Raw genomic sequence first — 20,938 nt, 5'->3', positions numbered from 1 at the left:
GAAATGAAATTAAAACTCAGCTGTGGGGGGAACCTGTGGAGTTTTGAACGGGGAACATCCGCGCTGAGAGCTTGGTGATTCCTGAGCAGAGGCTGCTCTCCCTGAACCCCTGTTCAGTGACATTCCTGACAAACAAATTGGCAAAAAAAGAAATAAATCAAGAGCAGCGCCAAAACAGAAAACAAATCAGCTTTATTCCTAAAAACTTGGGAGATTTTCCCTTTTTTTTTTTTTTTTCCCTTCCCTGTCTGCATCGTGAACATGAAGCTCCTTGAGAGATTTCTTTATTACTTTATTATAATTGGTAATCTGAGCTCTGTTACACTTTCCTAATGACGCTCTTCGTGTTTTGCCTATTTAAATGTTGTTTTAGATGTTCCCTTCGGTGCCTCGCTGTAAATAAACGATTCAAAACCTCAGCTCAGAGCTGGGCTGCACTCCTGGGCTCCCACATCCCCAGCCCTGGAATTCCTCTCTCCACAGGCAGGGGAGGCAGCAGGGGGATGCAGGGACTCGCTGCAGGTGGGGTTCGGGTCATTTTGGGGTCACTTTGAGTCATTTTGGGGTTATTTTTTGGGTCATTTTGGGGTCATTTTTTGGGTAATTTTTTGGTCATTTTGGGGTCATTTTTTGGGTCATTTTTGGGTCATTTTGAGTAATTTTGGGATTATTTTTGGGTCATTTTTGAGTCTTTTTTTGGTTATTTTTTGGGTCATTTTTGGGTCATTTTTGGGTCATTTTGAGTAATTTTGGGGTCACTGAGTCATTTTGGGGTCACTTTGAGTCATTTTTGGGTCATTTTGGAGTCATTTTTTGGGTCATTTTGAGTCATTTTTTGGGTCATTTTGGGGTCATTTTGGGGTCATTTTGGGTCATTTTTAGGTCATTTTTGGGTAATTTTGAGTCATTTTGGGGTCACTTTGAGTCATTTTTGGGTCATTTTGAGTCATTTTGAGTCTTTTTGAGGTCATTTTTTGGTCATTTTGGGGTTACTTTGAGTCATTTTGGGTCATTTTGGAGTCATTTTGGGGTCATTTTGGGTCATTTTTAGGTCATTTTTCGGTCATTTTGAGTCATTTTGGGGTCATTTTTGGGTCATTTTTGGGGCATTTTAGGGTCATTTTTTGGGTCACTTTGGGGTCATTTTGAGTCATTTTTGGGTAATTTTGGGTCATTTTTGGGTCATTTTGAGTTATTTTTGGGTCTCTGAGTCATTTTGGGGTCATTTTGAGTCATTTTTGGGTCATTTTTGGGTCATTTTGAGTCATTTTTGGGTCATTTTTGGGTCATTTTTGAGTCATTTTTGGGTCATTTTGGGTCATTTTTGGGTCATTTTGAGTCATTTTTGGGTCTCTGAGTCATTTTGGGGTCATTTTGAGTCATTTTTGAGTTATTGGAGCTTTAAGGTCCCTTCCAACCCAAACCACTCCATGACCCCAGGGGCTTCTGAGCAATCAGGGCGGCACTCTGTCCATCCACCTCCCAAAATGATAAAAACCAACTCTTCCATCCATTTCTTCTCCCAGCACAGATCCCTTTGGTATTTGCTGAAAAATCTCCATCATTTCCCCTTTTTTTTTGTCAACTCCTCAGTGGGTTTCGGGTTTTCTTTCAAAACATTGACGGGAGGTTGGTGTCGGATGGAAGCTCTCCAGGCCCTGGCAGGAGTTCTTTGCCAGTTGGGCTGAGCATTTTGGGGAGGGGGGAATATTTCCCATCGGAGCTGGGCCCAGCACTCCCAGAACGGGAAAAAAAATTTAAAAATTTGGATGAGTTTTCTTCGAAGTGTGATCCAGAATTAGATGGGAAAGAGCCTGGGGTTAACTCTGAGCATATGCCTGGGTTAAAATGTTGGTTTGACAAATCCTCCAACATTTCTAGACTCCTGTTGTTGTTATTATTGACAATTTAAAAAATTATGTGGGAAATATATTTCTATTAAATATTATATGTAATAAATATATAATAAATAAAATATATAATAAATATATAATAAAATATTATATATTGTATATTGTATATTATATATTATAGATTATATATGATTATAGATTATAGATTATATATATTATATATAAAATATTTAAAATATATAATAAATATATAATAAAAATATAATAAATAAAAATATATAATAAATATATAATAAAATATATAATATTATATTATAGATTAGATTATAGATTATAGATTATATAGATTATATAGATTATATATAATATATTTAAAATATATAATAAATATATAATAAAATATATAATAAATAAAAATATATAATAAATATACCATAAAAATTATATATATATATATTTTATATTATATATTATATATTATATATTATATATTATATATTATATATTGCATATTATATTATATATATAAATATATCATAAATATATCATAAATATATAATAAAATATTTCTATTTATATTTTAAAAAATACTATTAAAAAAAAGGAGGCTCGGGGGAGTTTTTTGAAGGAGCCCAAAGTTTTGATGCCACTTTCAGCTCCACCCTGCTGGGGTCAGGCAGTGAAAATAAAGCTGTGATTTGTGAGGAGTTTCAGAGCCTTTCTGCTCGTTGATTCCCATTCACTGATTTCATCCCACGTGGAAAATAATCCTGGGAGAAGGAGATTGGGAATGAGAGGAAATGGCCTTGAGTTGTTCCAGGTGAGATTTGGGGCTGGCTATTTCTGATTTTCTGGATTTTTGGTCTGGGATGTGGAGAAATGCAGGAGGGCACAAGCAGGAAATGCGCTGGGATGGAAAAATGGAATTTTAAAGGCATTTCTCCACATCCCAAACCAGAAATCCACCAGCCTTTCCTTCAATCAGGAAAATGAATTTTTTTTTTTGTTATTTTCTCCCTTCTTCCTCAGCTGCTGGGAGTTTCCAGCTGCAAATCATCGAGTCGCAGGCTTTTTGGCAGAATAAAACCCCCAAAATATCCCAGCCTCTTCCTTTCCTGCAGGATTTGTTTGTTTCCAGATGTCTGCAGCTTATCCAGCGTGGAGCATCAACCCTGCTCAATATTTTAACCTCCTTGTTGATATTTACTCAGAGCTGCTGAATAAACCCCGTGCAGCGGAGCTCCGGAGTGCATCCCCATCTCTCGCAGCTCTCCGGAGCTTCGGCAATAATTTGCATTATTGTTGTGCTGGGATATTAATGAGCACGTCTCCCTCCCTTCTGTCTCTCCAAAACTCGATTCCGAGCCCACTTGTGGTGCTGAAACAAGTCCTCAGCTCTGAATTAGCGCAGAGAGGAGAGAGCTTTGTGCTTTTCTTTTGTCAGCTCGCTTTGAAAAGATAAAACCCTTTTCTCTCCAGTTTTATAAAGACGGGTTTGATGCAACCCCAGCTGCTCGGGCCTTGTGATGAGGGGGAGATTAAACCCTTCTTGGTGGCATTTTTACATCCTTCTGCCATCTTTCAAAACTCTTCAGTTTAATCCCGTTTCTCTGGCTCTTCACCACAAAAACTCCGCTCCAGAACTGTCCCGTGTCCCCCTGTTCTTTCCCCTCCCTGTGCCTGCCCTTAACCTGTTCTTTCACCTCCAAATACTGATTTTTTTTTTTTGCTTATTTGGTTTTTTGGAGCTTCTCTCCTGGATTAAACGGGTTCTCTACATTTCAGAAGCCCCCCTGAGCGATTCATCACCATCATTTTGGGGCGTGCATGCAGCAGAAGTCAAATAGCCTCGATTGCAGCTTCGATTGAACTCGTCTTTTCTGCTCTGCAATTTCTTTATTGTGCCGTAACAAAGCTGCCCCTGTCACTGCTGGGCTCTGCCTCATCCGTCTCCCTCTGCGAGATGGGAGCTGAGAGGAAAAAGCTCTGCCGAGGCCGGGCTGGATCAGTCCTCCTCAGAACCTGGACAAAATTCCCACCCCAAGAAAACCAATCGTTTTTTCCTGTTGGAAATGCTGTGACAGCCCCCAGGCACAGCAGGGGCCGGGGGTGTCCCCAGGAACAGCAAACGGCCCCAGCCTCGGCTTCCCCTTCTCAGCAAACCCCAATTCTCTGCTTTAGGCACCAATCCCTGCCCCAAAATCCACGGCAGCAGCAGCCTGGTCTGTGCTCCAGCTGCTCCTCCAGGGTTCCGTGCTTGGAATTCCCTGACAAAGCTCAGGGCTTGGGCTCTCAGCAGATCCAAATCTCCCTGTTCAGGTGCTCCTTCCCTGGGACTGAGCCTAGCCCTTTTTCCTTTTCCCTTTTCCTTTTCCTTTTCCTTCTCCTTCTCCTTCTCCTTCTCCTTTTCCTTTCCTCCACGGAATTACGAGAACTGGAATTACAAGAACTCCTCCTGAGGCTCCATGCTTGGAATTTCCTTACTAAATTTGGGATTTGGGCTCTCAGCAGATCCAAATCTCCCTGTTCAGGTGCTCCTTCCCCTAGGACTGAGTCTCCCTTTCACTGCCTTCCTTTCCATGGAATTGTGAGAGCTGGAGTTAGGAGAGCTGGAATTAGGAGAGCTGGAGCTCTCTCTCCATGGAATTGTGAGAGCTGGAATTAGGAGAGCTGGAACTCTCCATGGAATTGTGAGAGCTGGAATTAGGAGAGCTGGAACTCCACGGAATTGTGAGAGCTGGAGTTAGGAGAGCTGGAATTAGGAGAGCTGGAGCTCCATGGAATTGTGAGAGCTGGAATTAGGAGAGCAGGAACTCTCCATGGAATTAGGAGAGCTGGAATTAGGAGAGGTGGAACTCCATGGAATTAGGAGAGCTGGAATTATGAGAGCTGGAGCTCTCCATGGAATTAGGAGAGCTGGAATTAGGAGAGCTGGAGCTCTCCATGGAATTGTGAGAGCTGGAACTCCATGGAATTAGGAGAGCTGGAATTAGGAGAGCTGGAACTCCATGGAATTGGGAGAGCTGGAATTAGGAGAGCTGGAACTCCATGGAATTGGGAGAGCTGGAATTAGGAGAGCTGGAACTCCATGGAATTGGGAGAGCTGGAATTAGGAGAGCTGGAGTTAGGAGAGCTGGAGCTCTCCATGGAATTGTGAGAGCTGGAACTCCCTGGAATTGTGAGAGCTGGAATTAGGAGAGCTGGAACTCCATGGAATTGTGAGAGATGGAATTAGGAGAGCTGGAACTCTCCATGGAATTGGGAGAGCTGGAATTAGGAGAGCTGGAGTTAGGAGAGCTGGAGCTCTCCATGGAATTGTGAGAGCTGGAATTAGGAGAGCTGGAACTCCATGGAATTGTGAGAGATGGAATTAGGAGAGCTGGAACTCCATGGAATTGTGAGAGCTGGAGTTAGGAGAGCTGGAATTAGGAGAGCTGGAACTCTCCATGGAATTGTGAGAGCTGGAACTCCCTGGAATTGTGAGAGCTGGAATTAGGAGAGCTGGAACTCCATGGAATTGTGAGAGATGGAATTAGGAGAGCTGGAACTCCATGGAATTGTGAGAGCTGGAGTAAGGAGGGCTGGAGCTCTCCATGGAATTAGGAGAGCTGGAACTCCATGGAATTGGGAGAGCTGGAATTAGGAGAGCTGGAGTTAGGAGAGCTGGAACTCCATGGAATTGTGAGAGCTGGAGTAAGGAGGGCTGGAGCTCTCCATGGAATTAGGAGAGCTGGAAAATGCCCTGTGCTGATGGGAAAAGTCAGCCCTGCGGTTCTGCAGGGATTAAAGGTGCCTCCACCCCTCTGACCCCTGCCTGGCAAAGGAAGCTTTTATAAACTGGTGGAGATTTAAGGGCAGGTGAATTTGCCCCAAAATCACAGCCAGGACTGGAATTCCCTGAAGCTGTTGCAAAAATGAGAGGTCTCCTCCTGAGTGCTTGTCCCAACCTGCCCGTGACTCATTTCGTTCTTCGTGCCTCCCTTTTCTTCCTCATTCCTCACTTGAAAGTCTCTTCATCTTTTGTCTCTTCATCTTTTGTTTTCCCCACATTTCAAAGAGAGGCTGGGTTTTGGTTGGATATTTTTTTTTTCTGCCTCGCTTAAACGACTGCTTTCCTTTGTCTTTGGGGTGTGAATGGGATGCACAGAGGAGAAAACATCCTTTGATGCAGTAATTATGAGGAGGAGAACAAAAATAAAGAGCGAGGGGAAGTGTGATGGAAGGGAAGACAGGCTGGAAATGATCAGTCCAATATTTATGATTGTGTGAGGGGGTGGATCCCGTGGCAGCTGAGATGTTCTGTGTGACCTCCCTGAGATCCTGTCACTGCTGCCACCCTCTGTTCCCCATCCCTAAAGTGGCAAAAATCCCAAATTCCTTAAACGTTGCCCCTTCTTTAATCTCTCTGCTCTCCCCGGGGTGTCTCACTGCGTGTGCAGCACCTGAGAGGGGGCGGGATCCATTTTTGGGAAGCTTTGGGCACTAAAATCCCCAATCCCACGAGCATTCCTGGGATTAGGTGACAGTTCCCAAATGGGGAATCAGGCTGTGGAGCAGCCTCTTCGGCTGGGACCAGGAATATCCTCCCAAATCCTGCATCAGGCTTTGGCAGATGCCACTCCTGGCTCTCCAGCTCGTTGAAATTCACACGCATTTTCCTTTTTGCATGGAAGACAAGGCAAACAAACTGTTCCACAGAATGTTCCTTATTTATCTAACTCAACCTACCAACTTGGAGCTATCTAAATATATATTTATAATTAGCTGGGCTTTTTTATATAACTACCACAGGCTACTTGCTCCTCTCACTGCTTCCTCCAGAGCAGCTCTTATCTATACAATTATCTCATTTGGATGTCTTCTATTACCAATAAAAACTTGTTAGGAACCTGGGTGAAAAAAACCCCCACTCATAATAGATTTATTCTTTGTGTCTCAGTCAAATCTTGACTTTCAGTGCCTTTTATCCCCTGAAATCTCTCAGCTCTGCCTGAATTTGACTTTTTTTCTTTTTTTTTTTTCTTTTTTGCAGAGGGGCTGTTATTTACTGTTCTGCTGAAATACAGCCACCTATGAAGATAAATGTAGCAGTTTTGGCAATGATTCACTGCTCACCTCCACGTCAGTTTGAGATCAGAGCCCCTCTCCGTGCAGCTGACAGGGAAAAGGGAATTTCATTGCTCGGATAAATAACCTGCTATGAGGGAAGCAGTGGGCACTGCTGGGGGCTCTTTGTTCCAGATGCCTGGAGCTGGAGGTGTGGGATTATTCCCAGAAAAAACATCCTGCAGTTTGGGGAAACTGGGGCAGATTCATCCACGTGCAGCACCACAGGATTTCCTGCACCCTCCCGGCAAAGCTGCTGCTGGGGAAGGGGGTTTGGGGCTGGATGGAGGCACCAAAAACTGTGTGGGGCTGGGTTTAGACCTCAAAATGTGTTTGGGGCCGGATTGAGACCCCAAAGTGCATTTAGGTCTGGATTAAACCCCCAAATCATGTTTGGATCTGGATTGAGGCCTCAAAAGCTGTTTGTGACTGGATGGAGACCCCATTCTGTGTTTGGGTGACTGGATGGAGACCCTGTTACTTGTTTGGGTCTGGATGGAGAACCCCAAAGTGTGTTTGAGTCTGAACTGAGACACCAAAAAGTATTTGGGTCTGGATTGAGACCCATGAAGTGTCTGGGTCTGGATTGTGACCCCAAAGTGTGTTTGGGCCTGGATTGAGACCCTAGGTTGGAGTGAGACCCTGAATTGCATTTGGGTCTGGGATGTGGCCCCAAAAAGTGTTTGGGTCAGGACTGAGAGCCCAGAACAGGTTTGGGTTGGGACTGAGAGCCCAGAACAGGTTTGGGTTGGGACTGAGAGCCCAGAACAGGTTTGGGTCTGGACTGAGAGCCCAGAACAGGTTTGGGTTGGGACTGAGAGCCCGGAACAGGTTTGTGTCTGGACTGAGAGCCCAGAACAGGTTTGTGTCTGGACTGAGAGCCCAGAACAGGTTTGGGTTGGGACTGAGAGCCCAGAACAGGTTTGGGTCTGGACTGAGACCCCAGAACAGGTTTGTGTCTGCCCTGAGCTGTCCTGCCCTGGCACCAGGCCTTTGTGCTGCTCTCTGGGACCATGAGCTCCATCTCCCAGCCCTGCTCCCTCCCCTGTGCCTGGGTGACCTCAGGGAAGATCCCGGCAGGGATTCCCCGGGCGGGAGCACCCCGGGCTGGCTGGGGGGTGTCACTACAGACACAAAACAAAACGACACACACGCTGGAACCTCCAAGGTAAAAAGAAAGGAAGTTTATTTCCTGACTCCAACATTTATAGATTTTCAAAAGCAGCAGTGGACTGGAGGGTGACAGTGCCACCTCTCCAGTGACACTGGACAAACCAGCAGCCCACCAAATGTCTCCTCCTCCATAAAAGAATGCAAAACAAGAATTATTCACATAAAACCGTGCGAGAAAGTTCGTTACAGGAATGTAAACATCACAAGGCTGAGAAGAACTTAGAACAGGGGGGAGCAGAGCCCTGCCCTGAGCACCCCCGAGGGCTTTTGGAAGCCTCAGCCCCTCCTCTCTGGCTCGGAGTGCCCTGAGTGGGAGTGGGATCCCACCCCCTCCGTAACACTTGGATCTGCAGCCTCGCACCAACAACAGCTCCTTCCCCAAAACAGGATTTTCTAGGTCAGCAAACCCTCCAGCTTTGGCAGGGAACTGTGTCACATCACCTCATTCATAAAATGACCAAACTCTATTTTAAACCTCGCTGGGCGCCTTCCCTCCCCCTCCTCTCCCCACGTAACACTTCCCAGCAGAAGGCACTGTGGAAACCTCTCTCCTGTGGTTGGAATCCTGGATTTTTTTTCCCCCCCAAACCAAACCAGCTTTCTTTGCAGGCAGTTCAGCTCACCCTGTTGGCTGCCTGGGTGCTTTAACTTGTGATTCTGCTCTGATTTTAGGCCACGCCATGGGGATTCTGGAGAAATTCTGCGTTTCCAGGTCTTCAGGTGAGGCTCCAGTAATTGAATGAAGGGCTCAGGGCATGGCAGAGGTGGATCTGAACCACACCAAAAAACCTCCAAAAGAGAGCGGGGTGCTGGCACGAGGCAGGAGCCATGGGGAGGATGCAGAATCCCCCTGGATCGAGGCGGATGGGGGAGCCCTGCCTGGCCCAGGTGGGCTCAGAGCTGAGGTCAGAGGTGAGATCTGTCCTGCTCCCACTCCTGGGGTTGGCACAGAGGCTGCCCTGGGTCCAGGAGAGATCCCAGCTCTGTCAGCCACCCCTCTGCCCGCCCAGGCAGGGCTGAACCTGCACCTGCAGGGCCACAGTCGTTAATTAGCAGCCCAGAGGAGGGGAATGCTCATCAATCCCAGGAATAACAAATGCTGGGAATGGCCTGCTGGGCAGGGACACTGGGACAAAGGGATCTGTCACACAGCCACTGACTTGTAGCTGTTGTCCTGAGGGAAATGATGCGTAAAAGGGATGAGCTCAAACCCCCCATGCCTGTTACCTGTGTATCTCATGAGTAATTTGTCTCTGAGGCAGAGGCGTTTTATTTTTCTCCTGATTCTTTTCCTCCAGCTTATTTCTGCTCAGCAGGAGGGGAAGATGAATTTCTGTCAAATAATAGTTCATTGCTCTTAATGCAAGAGTCCAATTAATTGATGGTTGAAAAGCTTTGCTTTCCTGGCCATTACAAACAAACAGAACCAGGAGGACGGGACTGCAGCGCTGCAGGCAGGGCTGGAGCATCTCGGGGATCAGGATCCTGCCTGGCCTTTCCCAGCCTCACACCGTGGGTGGCTCTGTCCCAGCGCTGGCTGGTGCCTTTTCCCAGCCTGCTCGGGGCACCAGGAGGAGGTGAAGCTTTAAAATGAAGATTCCAGCAGCTGGGAGAAAAATTATCTCACCCTGTGTCCTTCTCAGGGAGGGAGAAGCAGAGGAGATGGAGGGAAACTCAGGGTGCTGGCAGGGAGTCCCAGAGCCGTTGAGGATTTGGGATGTGTGGGGAGCAAGCACAGCTTTCCCAAACCCAACTATCCCACTCAGAGCAGTTTAGTCTGGGCTTAAAGCTGGTCAGTGCTGGAAGCAATAGTTCCAGTGCCACACTGCTCCTTGCCCTCCCTCCTCAGTGCCCTCCATCCCAGATTCTGGTGCTCCCTCCATCCTTAGAATCACCAAACCACAGAACAGGCTGAGCTGGGACCCCCCAGGATCATCCAGTGCAGCTCCTGTCCCTGCTCAGACACCCCCAAATCCCACCCTGGGCATCCCTGGCAGCGCTGTCCAAACACCCCTGGAGCTCTGGCAGCCTCGGGGCTGTGCCCATTCCCTGGGGAGCCTGGGCAGTGCCAGCACCCTCTGGGGGAAGAACCTTTCCCTGAGCTCCATCCCAAACCTCCCCTGGCACAGCTCAGTGCCCCATTCTCCCTGCATCCTGCCTGGTCCTCCTTCCATCCTCAGTGTCCTGTTCTTCCTGCCTCGCTCCATCCTGCCCAGTCCTCTGTTCATCCCTGGTCCATGGCTCTCCCTGCATCCTCCCATCCTGCCTGGTCCTCTTTCCATCCCTCCCATCCTGCCTGGTCCTCTTTCCATCCTTAGCCCCCTGCTCTCCCTGCATGCCCTGATCCATCCCACTCGCCTGCTCTCCCTACATCCCTTCATCTCACCTGCTCTCCTTTCATCCCTGCATCCATCCCGGATCCCCTGCTCTCCCTGCATCCCTCCATCCATTCCTGTGCCCCATTCTCCTTTCATCCCTGCATCCATCCCGGATCCTGTCCTCTCCCTGCATCCCTCCATCTCACCCCACTTTCCTCTCATCCCTCCATCTATCCTGGTCCCCTGTTCTTCTCTCATCCCTCCATCTTGCCCTGCTCTCCCCACATCCCCTGATCCATCCTGGTCCCCTGTCCTCCTCTCATCCCTCCATTCATTCATCCATCCCTGTCCCCCGTTCTCCTCTCATCCCTCCATCCATCCCAGATCCTCTCCTCTCCCTGCATCCCCCATCTCGCCCCACTCTCCTCATCCCTCCCTCCATCCCTGTCCCCCGTTCTCCTCTCATCCCTCCATCCCCGTCTCCTGCCCTCCTCTCATCCCTCCATCCATCCCGGATCCTGTCCTCTCCCCGCATCCCTCCATCTCGCCCCACTCTCCTCATCCCCCCACCCATCCCTGTCCCCTCTCCTCCCCCCACCCATCCCCGTCCCCCGCTCGCTCCGTGCCGTGCCGTGCCCGGGGGGGCCGCTCCGCCGCCCGGCGGTGCCGGTGCCCGGGCAGCGCCCCCCGCCCGCCCCCTGCAGTTCCCGCGGCCGCCGCCGGGGACCCGCGGCCGCCGCTGCGAACGGGGCCGGAGCAGCCGCGGGCAGAGCCCAGCCCAGGTACGAGCCGCGGGCAGCCATGGGGGGATGCGGGGCGCGGGAGGGGACGGCGGCCGGGGCGGGGGGCGGGCACGGCTCCCCCGGGACCCCCGCGGGATGCTCGGCGCGGCCGCTGCCCGCCGCTGCGGAGCCGCGGGGCCGGGAGCGCTCGGAGCCGCAGCCGCCGCCGCTCGCTGGCTGCCGGCGGTGCCCCTGGCTGGCACTCGGTCCCCCCCTCCCCGGTCGCATCCAGCCCTCCCCGGCCACATCCAGCCCTCCCCGGCCCCATTCAGCTCCCCCCGGCCGCAGCCGGTGCCCCTCGACCGCCTCCCGCACTCGCCGAAGGACTTTGGGACCAGCCCTTTGCGGTGTTTTAGCGCAACAAGAGTTGGGAAATGCCACGCTCGGGCTCTCGGCAGAGCTGAAGTTCAAAGAGCGCGGGGAGGGGACGCTCGGTGTGGCTCCAACTCGTGCGGGTCACCTGGGAGCGGCTCCCGGCTGCGGGAGCGTGCGGCGGGCAGGGATGCTGCCCGGGGCTCGCAGCCTGCGTGCCACGCTCGGAGGCGGCGAGGAAACCGCTCTCAAACTCGTGTTCGCTCGGGTTTTGGCTGGGGGAGGGAAGGGTCGTTGCTCTGGAAGGCGTTTGTGCGGAGTTGAGCTCGGGAGCGATTCGCGGTGGGATCGCGGAGCGCTCGCTGCGTGCGCAGACGTGCGGGGCTGATGCTGACGGACTCCTCCGGTGAGGCGGCAGCGCCGAGCCCGGCCAGTGTGCGGGGAAAACTCCGTGCAGAAAGCTCGTCCTAGGCCTAACTTTATTCCGGCTGATTTATGCCCAAACTCCGGCTTAGCCGCGGCTCGGGCCGGGGCTCTGCGTAGGTGCGGGATGCTGCAAGCGCCGCTCGGCTCTCGCCATCCATCGGGCTGGATCCTTTCGCCGGATAGGATTGAGACGGCGGGGCTGTGGCCCTGGGGGAGTTAACTGGACCCCCGCGGGGCTGGCTTTGTCGCCACACGCGCGTCCTTCGCGGGGAGGTGCTGCCGGCCGGAGCATCCAGCGCCGTGCCCGCCTCCCCGGGGACCGGCCGCCAGCGAGGGATGCTGAGGGACAGCTCAGCTGGCTCTGCCACCGCACCCCGGCCGCTCTGACGGGGCTCCAGCAGCGCCCACCCCTCGGGAGATCCCCCCAGGAGGAGCCAGCCCCTTTGTCTCGGCGAGGCGACGCAGCCTTTCCTCCGGCAGCCACATCCCGGCTGGATGTGACCGCTGCAGGCAGCCGGGGGCAGAGCCCTCCCCGCCTCCCTGGGCGGCGAGTCGGGAGCCTACGGCATCGGAGAGAGCCGGGAGCATCCCCAGGAGTCTCTGACAGAGCCGGCAGCTGCCTCTGCCGCCGGCTCCTGGGTGCTCAGCCGTGTGTGCTCGCAGGTAGGAGGGGGATGCGGCCGCGCTGGGGCTTCCCTGCCGTGCTTTGCTCGAGCCTTGTATCCCAGAGGGGGAGAAAGGATCTGCAGTGAGGCTCCCACCGCGCCAAGGCGTGTTTAAAGTGTCTCGATGCCAGCCTGTTTCGGTATTGATGTGTCTGGAGCTGGGGATTTGAAGGGAACCATCTGCGGGCAGAAATGGATGGTGAGAGGCAGAACTTGCCCCTCTCGGGTTCCGTGTCAGGGCTGGGCCTGATGGGCAGAGGCAGAAGTTGGGAAAGTTGCTGTGTGGCTCTCCGTGGTTCGCAGGTGGTGCTTTCCCCTGCACCTGGCAGGAATGAATACCCTGGGATGAGACACCTGGAATTTTGGGGAAGAGGGAGCTGCTGACAGGCTGTGCTGAGCAGAGAGTGGCAGCACAGGGAAGGAGAATGCTCTTTCTTAAAAATTCCCTTTAAATGGCCATTTCTCTTAGACCCTGCGTGATCTGCCTCTTGTGTGGTGGGAACAGGCTGCCTGGGGAAGGTGAACCCCAAAATGAAGGGTTTTATCCCAAAATCTTGGGATAAAGACAGGAACATCTCCTTGAAAAGACTGGTTCTCAGTGGCTGAATTGGAGCAGCTGCCTGCAGCTTCCAGAGGCACAGAGACGCTGCTGCAAGTTTCTTGCTGGAGATTTCTTGTGCAAGCTGTGCAAGGAAAATCAGCCAAGGAGTCGTGTGGGCTGGCAGAGGTCTGGATACCTCGGTGCCAAGGAGCACTCAGCAATCTGGGGGTGCGTGGGGCAGGATTTGAGGGAGTTTGGCTTCTGAGAGCTCCTCAGAGGAGCAGCGAGGCAAGGTAGGGGCAGGGCTGTCTGCAAAGTATCCTGGAAGCTTCAGTGTGCCAGGAAATCTCATCTCCTGCGTGTGTGTGTGTGCTCACAGCGATGGCTCCGCTCGGAGGAAAAGCAGAGGGTGAACTTCAAACTCACCCAGGAGCTGGGAGGATGCTCAGCTAAATCCTGGCTGATGGCAGGGGGAATTCTGGTGGGAAAGCAGCTGGCCGTGGTGTGGGAGCTCTGTGTTCCTGGTGGGGTCGGATTCCTGCTCCTGCTGGAGGAACATGCTGGGTTTCCATGTGGAACAGGGCCAGAGGAAAGGCTTGGATGGAGAAGCTGGGTGTTCTCACTGCATGGTGGCTGGGTGGGCGCAAGGGAAAGGCTTTGGGGTCAGCAGGGCAAGGAGGAAGAGCAGGGAGAGGAGGAGGAAGGGCTGACGCGAGAGATGAAGGAGCTGATACATCCCTAGGGTGGGTCAGACAGGCAGAGGAGAATGCTCTCCTCCAAGAAACTTCATTTTTTTGACGGCAATTTAAGCTTTATTCTGGTTTTGCTCAGCACTCAGCATGTGCAGACAGTCGATGTCTTGCCCTTTTTAAAGGCTTGCTGATGTTCCTGAGGTGTGGATATTGATTTTCACCGACTTTGGGGAGAGATCTTTGTGGGCAGCACTTGCTGGGGTCAGATTTTATTTATTTTTCATGCTTCCAGGCAGGCAGAAGTTCTGCAAGCTCCTCAGAAATGCTTTTTGTTCTGGGGCAAGAGGTTTCTGAGGCAGCACGTGGAAGGTGAGGAATCTGTTAAAACAAGGCACCTCTTGCTGTGTGTGAACAGGAGGAGCAGTGAAATTGTGGCTGAGCAGGATGAGAACAGATTGGAGGGTGTTGCTTAGACCCTGAGGGAGGAATCTCTGGGGTATCAGCAGCTCCACGAGGAGAAAAATGTCCAAAAAGGAGATTGTGGGATTGCTGGAGCACAGGAGGATGCAAACTCCACTTTGTCCCCTCAGGGCAGCCACAAATGCTGTCCTGGAGTCCCTGACAGGAGAAACGGGGGGCTTGGAGAGATAAAAGAAGGTGTAAAACCTGTGAGGAGGACATGGAGCAGTTTTGAGGATCCCCATCATAACCCCATTTGTGGGAGGGAGCTTGCAGGGACGGATTGTGGTGGTAACACACAGGGATTTTTGTGGCTGTCCTGGTGCCTCTGGAAGATTTGGTTTGCTCATGGATGTGGGACTTGGTTGTGATGAAGGAGGAGGAAAATGCAGTGAGGAGCAGACTGGAGAAGCCCAGAATGGTTTGGGTTGGAAGGGAACTTCAAGCTCATCTCATTCCATGGGCAGGGACACCTTCCAGAGGATAAACCAGGATGGTTTCCATGCTGGTCACAGGGAGTGGCTGCCGGGCAGGACAGAGCTGGCAGTGCCCATCTGAGGGGAATTAGCAGTGATTGAATTATTCCAAGAGGGAGAAATGAACCCAAGGTGTTCCAGATCAGTAGATCTGGGATAAAATCGGTGTTAAATAGCAGCAGGTGTAAACATAAAGGGGAGGACACTTCTTTCTTCTCCTCCTCCCTGGTCATTTCCAAGGCAGGAGCCCCAGCGGGCAGAGGGAGCTGATGGCTGCAGCAGGAATTTGTGCTCTGCCTGTCCAGAAACCAAACCTGAGGAAGAGCTGTGATATCAGGTAACTGAGTTTTTTCTTCTGTGCCTGCTGGGAGGGCCTAATTATCCCTCAAATACTTGGCTGGTCCATCCCTGGGGGTCAAATCACCACCGTTTATGTGCAGAGGATGGCTGCCTAGTAGGGAAGCCTTCCTTCCTCAGGCTGAGGAAATAAGAGTTCAACATCTTCCAGCGGGCCTAATTTATTTGGATATTTCATTAAATCCACCCAAAAGAGACTATTTTAGGAAATAAATAGCAGAATGTGGGCAATAAATAGCTGTGGGATAAGGGGCAGAGTTCAGTGCTGGCTTTCTTAGTTAAGCTGCAGAAAATAGAAGTGTAATGGCCGAGTGCTGATGGGAGCGTAGATATGTGATTATGTGAGGGTTCCTCACACTGAGGCTGGCCTTATTTATTATCTTTAATGATTTGGAGGTGGAAATGGATCAGAGCTGGGTTAGGGAGAGTGAGCATGCTGACGGGAAGGGGCTGCTTTTGCAAGAATTCAGAGGCAAAGCTGCTGGGTTGGAGTGTGTGGCTGCTGCAGCAGTGGTTGGGCTAACTCAGATTTGAGCGTGTGAAAAAAATGGAAAACCTGAGTGACTCCATCCCTGATAACAAATCCGGGGTGATCCTGTGGGATTCTAGCAGGAGAACGGGCAGGGACATGAAGAGTTGGTGTGGTTTGTGTGCAGCTGAGGAGGTCCCGGGGCTGTGTGGACGAGCTGCGAGTGCTGGGGAGCCCCAGGAGATGCTCTGCTGGGGCAAGCAGGGCTCTCCCCATCTCTGTGTGGTTCAGAGAGGGCTCTGCAGTGACATCTGCTCTTCCCAAAGCCCCCCAGCCCAGGGATTTGCTGCTGCTGGAATAGGGGCTCTGGGTGTCTGGGCTGTGCCAGCATCCCGCTGGATTTGCTGCCGTGGAGTCAATCAAGAGGAATTCTGCTGAATCCTGATCTCCTGGTGGGGCCATGCCCTGGATTTCCTGAGGGGGTGAATGATGGCTCAGGGATGAATCAGCTGTCCCTCTGCAGGGGTGATTTCCCCCAGGTCCGTGCTGCCCCCATCCCCGAGCCCTGGGGATGTTCTGTGTTTGAAATTCAGCTTTTGAGGGGTCTGTGGTGTCTCGGTGCTGGGAGGGGATTGGAGAGCTCTGAGGGTTGTGCTGCTGCTGGATTGCACCTCCATGAGGCAGCTCTCATCCCCGTGCCAACATTTATCCCTCGTCCCCATCGCACGTGAGCAGCTCTGTAACAAAATACCCACCCGGTGCCTCACCTGCTGAGCCATCCAGCACTGGGGGGTTTTCATCTCTGCTGAGATCTCCTGGCTTCAAAGTCTGCGGAATTCATTTGCATCCTTCATGAGGGAGACAGCCAGGCACGGCATTTTGTATTATTATTTTTTTTTCTTTCCCTCCCCCTGCTTCCCCACTGGCTTTTCAGTTTGTTTGTTTGGTGAGCTCAGCATCAGCACCATGATGTGGAAATAAAGCAAAGGAGCTTCCTCTTGGCCTCCCTGCATATGCATAAACGGGAGACATAGATCATGCTGGCAATCCCCAGCCAGGCTCCAGTTAATGGAAATTCTCCTGCGACCTTACAAACCCCTCTTTGCCAGGGTTTATAATGAGTCTGCAAAAATCCGTGCGGGGCACAAACAAGTCATCCGAGGTCTCAGACCCTGTGAGCAGAGAGCCACAACGAAACACTAATTTCCCACCCACTCAGGCGTGTGCTCGGCTCCTTAAAGAGTTTGCTATTTTTAAAAAGCAGTTTTTTCACCTTGTTGGAGACTGTTACGATGTGTTTGTCGGGGAGGAGGAGAACAACCCGTGGGGAACAGCTCTCCCTGAGCTGTGGGACACCTGGGAGCATCCCTGGGTCCTCGCCTGGCTCTTGCTGGAGCAGTTTCAGGTCGGGAGCCTCGCTGTGTGCTCACACCTCAGCTGCTCCAGCAGAAATCAGCTTCCCTTGCCTCTGCCCCCTCTCCCCGCGGCTGAGTGTGATCACAAAGATCATCTGTGCCCCCCCAGGAGGGGATGGATTCCTGAAAGCCCCTTGTTCAGCCCTGACCTTTGTGTAAACCTCCTGCTCAAAGCACAGAGGTTTCAGTTCGGTGACAGGAGCTGGTGTTTTTTGAAGGAACGTGTGGTGCTTTGATGCTGAGGGTTTGTTTGATGGCTCTCTGTCCCTGCTCAGAGACACGGGGACTGCAGGGCTCCTTGTCACTGCTGCTGGAGGCTGTGGTGGGATCCACAGCGGGCAGCTTGTCCTTTCCAGGCTGTGATGAAGCAGCAAATTGCTGCTGTGGCTGAGAGAGTTGCTCTAAACCTGGCTTGGTTTGGGTGAAGTGGCTGAGCCAGGGGCTGCAAACTCGGTTCACGGCAACCGCTGCTGATCTGCAAACTCTTTATGCGCCAAAACTGCTTTTTTTCCACCCCAAAAAAGAGGTTCATCAAAGAATCTGATCTTTTACCCACACTGGTTGTTTGCCTTTGCTGCTTGCTTGTTTGCTCTCTGCTTATTTCCTGCTCCAGCTCCTGAGTGCTGTTCAGGCTTGCGTGTGCAGCTCTGGCCATCACATCTCTTTTTTAGCCCGAGCAACGTTTGGGGCAGAGCCTGTGCTGATGCTCACCGAGCATCTGGTCCTCTCCAGGCCCCATTCATCACTGTCTAGCACGTTGCATTATTGTTCACACCGAGGGAAAGTGGGTGTGAAGCTGGAATAATAATGTTTCACACTTGCTTTGCAGCGGGGTTGATACCCAACAGCATTTGAGCCGATCACAAAAGGCACCGAGCAGTGGAGGGCTGGGAGCTGGAAGCGCAGCTGACAAATAACAAGTTAATTACCTTCAGTGAGGAAATGACCTCTGCGCTCTGCATCGCACCCACCATAAGCTGAAAATCAAGATGGGGTTTTTAAACTCTGGCTTAACAGGTTAGAAGGAATCTGCAGGTGAGGGCGGAGCTCAGTGCAATGGCTCCCCCAACTTCAACCTCGTTCTTTCAAATGGAATTCCAGCAGGGATCTTTTCCTGAACCTGCAGAGCACTGAAAATATCCCTTAAGTCCAATATTCCTTGCTCATTTCCAAAGGGGTTGGGGGGAGGGTTAAATGATGGACACTGATGCAGCTGCTTTAATGACATGAACATGGGAAGAACTGAATGCTCCGTGGAATATGAGGAGTTTGGTGTTTGGGAATCGGGGTCTTTTGGCAGCTGGACCTCCCAAGGGTCTCTCAGGAGATGTGGCTTTCAGTGATTTGGACTGACGTGCCTTTTGTTGCGTTCCTGCTGGGTGTTAAATAAGATTTAAGTCTCAGTCACCATTTAGTTCTTGAAGAACATCGCAGCCACCACAAGCGCAAACAAAACTGTCTGGATGCTTGTTTATGCAACAGATCATTAGAAAGTCTGTAGGAAAAAAAACTATTCTTGTCTGTTAGATAATTAATCTGCATTTTAAGAATTGTCTAAAGACATATTTGCAAGCCAGTCCATTGAGCTGCTGCTCATCTAGTCAATAATCCCATATTTAATAGTCCCTGAGAATGTATTTCCATAATGTGCTGTGAACAGTTGAGAAATCTGCATCTTTTTTTGTCTTAAGATGTCAGTGCTCGCACATTTTCTATGACAATTTTTTTTTTTTCCCCCTGACTGTGGGTGAGAAAATCCAGCCATATGAACTCCCAACTGCTGGGGGGGGGTAGGGAGGAGGGGAAGGTGCTGGGAGCAAACCCCTGGGTGCAGATCCCTGGATGAGTTTGCAGTTTCCAGCTGGTGGCTGGGAGCCTGCAGGGTGCTGGCAGTGCTGCCCAAAAGCCACCTCGGGGCTGGGGGAGTGGGGCCAGGGGCTTTCCCTGTTCCCAAAATCCTGCTGGGGTCAGGGAAGGGGGAGCACGGCTTGGGAAGGAGGGTCTGGCACGAGCTGTGCTGTGTCATGGGAGATGCCCTGGTGGGAGTGCTGTGGTCCTGGTGGGGTAGGTTTGGTCCTGGCAGGGATGTCCTGGCAGGGATGTCCTGGCAGGGCTGGGATGGGGGAGCTGGAGCTTGTTTGGCTCCCAGGATGGGGCTCTGCTGCAGTAGCACAAAGGGAGCTGTGGCTGGGCCTGGGCAGGGACTCCCCTCCTCCAGCCTGGAGTTCTGATAGCAGCCACTGGATTTTGGGGTGTCTGCAGCACCCCGAGTGCTTTTCCATGTTCCCACATGGGTGGGTGTGAGGGTGTGGGGTTCAGCCAGTTCCCTGGGCTTACAGAGGGAAAGGCTGAGTGCACTGGTAGCCCCTGTGATAATTTACTAATCCTCACTAACGAGAGTGGGCAGTAAACCCCACGCTTGGAGAGAGGAACCCCCATCAAGGTGAGAAGCAGGAGCTTAATTTCATTATCTTATCAATAACTGGCTGGTCTTGTGCTGTGCTGCGAATCCTCAGGAGTGCTAATGCTATCTCGGGCTGTCTAAGCAGGGAAATAATGAATACAAGCAGGAAGAGCATTGTGTGCAGCCCTGGTATCTATACCTTATAAATGATGTTGGCAAACTGGAGGGAGATAAGGGGAGAGCCACAGGGATGATGTGAGGGCTGTAAAGCAGGCTGGAGAGAGAGAGACTGAAGCCCAATCTTCTCCTCCTCACAAAAAGGAGTGATTCGATTACTGTCCAGGAGTACTTAAGCAGGGGAAGAGAGTCCTGCTAGGCAAAGGTTGGGAGGCAGGCCATGGTTCTGTGGCTGGGTGCTCAAGCTGGATAAATCCAGACAAGAAAAAGCCATGTTTTATTTTTGTACAGCTTTATATTTAAGCACAGGAGCAAATTACCCAGGACTTGGTACATTTGCTGTTCTTTAAATTGAAATGATAAATCTTGCCAGCGTTCTTTTAGGTCAACTGCAGGTTTGGAGTGGGAAAAGCTCAGCATGAGTCAATCACAACTCAAACAAGATTTTCAAAATGGTCATTATTGCCCTTCAAATCTTTCAGTTATGTTATGAATGTCTGGGTTTTTTTCTGATGTGGGGGAGAGCAGGAATGTAAAATCCAGCAGGGCTGCAGTGTAGAAGGGATTGGGCTGCTGGCAGCTGAGCCCATGTGTAGGGCTTATCCAGCTAAAAAATCTCCTTTTTCTCAATGCTTTTGGGGCTGGAACAGGCCTGTTTGGGTGTGTTCAGGGTGTCTGAAGGGTCCTGCTTTCCTCCTGCTGTCCCATGAGATCCACACCTCCCGAGCCTCCTGCACACGCAGGGAGGATGCTGCAGCCACAAATCCCCCGTGCCACCTCCCAGAGGAGCTCGGCAGACCCAGGGAGAGAGATTAAGAGGCATCATTACGTTCAGTGGGTGGCTGGCATGTTAATTAGGGCACGGGGCTCTGGAAGGTTACTCTCACCTCTTACCTCACCAACCTTAAAGCTGCAGAGTGGGAAAGGAGCAGAGGCGAGGAAATGAAGCTGGAAACAAACCCAGCTTCAGCAGGGCTTGGGATGGGGAGGTTTGGCCAGTGCTGCCTCCTCTTTTCCCCATGGAAAGTGATTCCAGGTGGGAATGCCAGCCTTGCCCTGTCTCCACCCCCCCTTTGACTCCTCTCTTTGCAGAATTGAAGCATATTCCCATTCAGAGGGTGGCTTCTCATTCTTTTTTTTTTTTTCCATGCTTGATGCTGGAGCGCTGAAGAAAATTAAATTAGGGCTGTGTCAGTACAAGGGAGAGATTACCATTTGCAAAAACATGTTTTGCTTAAGTTAGTAATATTGTAAGTGTTAATTGAGTGCTCATTGATTGCCTGTCACCACCCTGATGTAATTCTGCTCCTCCC

General features: G+C 51.2%; 1 protein-coding gene across 1 annotated transcript in view; it reads left to right on the top strand.

The window, feature by feature from the left end:
• Positions 1-12,082: 12,082 nt before the first annotated feature.
• The window catches only part of GRIK4 (glutamate ionotropic receptor kainate type subunit 4), a 188,549-nt gene continuing 179,693 nt past the window's right edge, over positions 12,083-20,938 (top strand). The window contains exon 1 of the mRNA XM_038161536.1: positions 12,083-12,633. The gene's annotated coding sequence lies outside the window, so the exon portion shown is untranslated. The remainder of the gene's footprint in view (positions 12,634-20,938) is intronic.

This window comes from Motacilla alba, chromosome 24 (genome assembly GCF_015832195.1).
Source record: "Motacilla alba alba isolate MOTALB_02 chromosome 24, Motacilla_alba_V1.0_pri, whole genome shotgun sequence".
Classification (NCBI taxonomy): Eukaryota; Metazoa; Chordata; class Aves; order Passeriformes; family Motacillidae; genus Motacilla; species Motacilla alba.
This window is presented reverse-complemented; position numbering and strand designations above follow the sequence as displayed.